Source organism: Eucyclogobius newberryi, unplaced genomic scaffold, assembly GCF_026437365.1.
Source record: "Eucyclogobius newberryi isolate DKJ021-1_F unplaced genomic scaffold, fEucNew1.0.hap1 SCAF_25, whole genome shotgun sequence".
Classification (NCBI taxonomy): Eukaryota; Metazoa; Chordata; class Actinopteri; order Gobiiformes; family Gobiidae; genus Eucyclogobius; species Eucyclogobius newberryi.
Genome location: NW_027315890.1, coordinates 689,832 through 693,330, shown reverse-complemented (window position 1 = coordinate 693,330; position 3,499 = coordinate 689,832).

Below are 3,499 nucleotides of genomic sequence, written 5' to 3'. Positions count from 1 at the left end.
CAGTGATGTTGGGGGCCATCACGTCAGTGATGTTGGGGGCCATCATGTCAGTGATGTTGGGGGCCATCATGTCAGTTATGGTGGGGGCCATCATGTCAGTGATGTCGGGGGGCAATCATGTCAGTGATGTTGGGGGCCATCATGTCAGTGATGTTGGGGGCCATCATGTCAGTGATGTTGGGGGCCATCATGTCAGTGATGTTGGGGGCCATCATGTCATTGATGTTCGGGGCCATCATGTCAGTGATGTTGGGGGCCATCATGTCAGTGATGTTGGGGGCCATCATGTCAGTGATGTTGGGGGACATCATGGCAGTGATATTGGGGGCCATCATGTCAGTGATGTTGGGGGCCATCATGTCAGTGATGTTGGGGGCCATCATGTCAGTGATGTTGGGGGACATCATGTCAGTGATGTTGGGGGCCATCATGTCAGTGATGTTGGGGGACATCATGTCAGTGATGTTGGGGGCCATCATGTCAGTGATGTTGGGGGGCCATCATGTCATTGATGTTGGGGGCCATCATGTCAGTGATGTTGGGGGCCATCATGTCAGTTATGTTGGGGGCCATCATGTCAGTGATGTTGGGGGACATCATGTCAGTGATGTTGGGGGCCATCATGTCAGTGATGTTGGGGGCCATCATGTCAGTGATGTTGGGGGACATCATGGCAGTGATATTGGGGGCCATCATGTCAGTGATGTTGGGGGCCATCATGTCAGTGATATTGGGGGCCATCATGTCAGTGATGTTGGGGGCCATCATGTCAGTGATGTTGGGGGCCATCATGTCAGTGATGTTGGGGGCCATCATGTCAGTGATGTTGGGGGCCATCATGTCAGTGATGTTGGGGGCCATCATGTCAGTGATGTTGGGGGCCATCATGTCAGTGATGTTGGGGGCCATCATGTCAGTGATGTTGGGGGCCATCATGTCAGTGATGTTGGGGGCCATCATGTCAGTGATGTAGGGGGCCATCATGTCAGTGATGTCGGGGGCCATCATGTCAGTGATGTCGGGGGCCATCATGTCAGTGATGTCGGGGGCCATCATGTCAGTGATGTCGGGGGCCATCATGTCAGTGATGTCGGGGGCCATCATGTCAGTGATGTCGGGGGCCATCATGTCAGTGATGTTGGGGGCCATCATGTCAGTGATGTTGGGGGCCATCATGTCAGTGATGTTGGGGGCCATCATGTCAGTGATGTTGGGGGCCATCATGTCAGTGATGTTGGGGGCCATCATGTCAGTGATGTTGGGGGCCATCATGTCAGTGATGTTGGGGGCCATCATGTCAGTGATGTTGGGGGCCATCATGTCAGTGATGTTGGGGGCCATCATGTCAGTGATGTTGGGGGCCATCATGTCAGTGATGTCGGGGGCCATCATGTCAGTGATGTTGGGGGCCATCATGTCAGTGATGTCGGGGGCCATCATGTCAGTGATGTTGGGGGCCATCATGTCAGTGATGTTGGGGGCCATCATGTCATTGATGTTGGGGGTCATCATGTCAGTGATGTTGGGGGCCATCATGTCAGTGATGTTGGGGGCCATCATGTCAGTGATGTCGGGGGGCAATCATGTCAGTTATGGTGGGGGCCATCATGTCAGTGATGTTGGGGGCCATCACGTCAGTGATGTTGGGGGCCATCATGTCAGTGATGTTGGGGGCCATCATGTCAGTTATGGTGGGGGCCATCATGTCAGTGATGTTGGGGGCCATCATGTCAGTGATGTTGGGGGCCATCATGTCAGTGATGTTGGGGGCCATCATGTCAGTGATGTTGGGGGCCATCATGTCATTGATGTTCGGGGCCATCATGTCAGTGATGTTGGGGGCCATCATGTCAGTGATGTTGGGGGCCATCATGTCAGTGATGTTGGGGGACATCATGGCAGTGATATTGGGGGCCATCATGTCAGTGATGTTGGGGGCCATCATGTCAGTGATGTTGGGGGCCATCATGTCAGTGATGTTGGGGGACATCATGTCAGTGATGTTGGGGGCCATCATGTCAGTGATGTTGGGGGACATCATGTCAGTGATGTTGGGGGCCATCATGTCAGTGATGTTGGGGGGCCATCATGTCATTGATGTTGGGGGCCATCATGTCAGTGATGTTGGGGGCCATCATGTCAGTTATGTTGGGGGCCATCATGTCAGTGATGTTGGGGGACATCATGTCAGTGATGTTGGGGGCCATCATGTCAGTGATGTTGGGGGCCATCATGTCAGTGATGTTGGGGGACATCATGGCAGTGATATTGGGGGCCATCATGTCAGTGATGTTGGGGGCCATCATGTCAGTGATATTGGGGGCCATCATGTCAGTGATGTTGGGGGCCATCATGTCAGTGATGTTGGGGGCCATCATGTCAGTGATGTTGGGGGCCATCATGTCAGTGATGTTGGGGGCCATCATGTCAGTGATGTTGGGGGCCATCATGTCAGTGATGTTGGGGGCCATCATGTCAGTGATGTTGGGGGCCATCATGTCAGTGATGTTGGGGGCCATCATGTCAGTGATGTAGGGGGCCATCATGTCAGTGATGTCGGGGGCCATCATGTCAGTGATGTCGGGGGCCATCATGTCAGTGATGTCGGGGGCCATCATGTCAGTGATGTCGGGGGCCATCATGTCAGTGATGTTGGGGGCCATCATGTCAGTGATGTCGGGGGCCATCATGTCAGTGATGTCGGGGGCCATCATGTCAGTGATGTTGGGGGCCATCATGTCAGTGATGTCGGGGGCCATCATGTCAGTGATGTTGGGGGCCATCATGTCAGTATAAAGCTCTAAAGACATCATGTCCCTGAAGGAGCGACTGGACTCTGCCTCATAGAGACTATCGTTTATTCACCTCAATTATGTCCAAAAGAACGGAACAAACTGAATCCACAAAGACACAAGACGACATAAGACCATCTTTACACACAATGAGACACACACAAGAGGACATAAGACCATCTTTACACACAATGAGACACACAAGAGGACATAAGACCATCTTTACACACAATGAGACACACACAAGAGGACATAAGACCATCTTTACACACAATGAGACACACAAGAGGACATAAGACCATCTTTACACACAATGAGACACACACAAGACGACATAAGACCATCTTTACACACAATGAGACACACACAAGACAACATAAGACCATCTTTACACACAATGAGATACACACAAGACGACATAAGACCATCTTTACACGCAATGAGACACACACAAGAGGACATAAGACCATCTTCACACACAATGAGACACACACAAGAGGACATAAGACCATCTTTACACACAATGAGACACACACAAACACAACTAAACAAAGATGGAAGAATAAGTCTGGACTTATTTATTTAAAGTGCTGAGATAATTTAAAATATTTGATTTACTAAGAAAACATATTGAGTGTCTTTACGATGGTCCAGTCACATGACACATGAGACAGGGCTGTGCCTGGTCCCCCCTGTTGTTTGCTTTG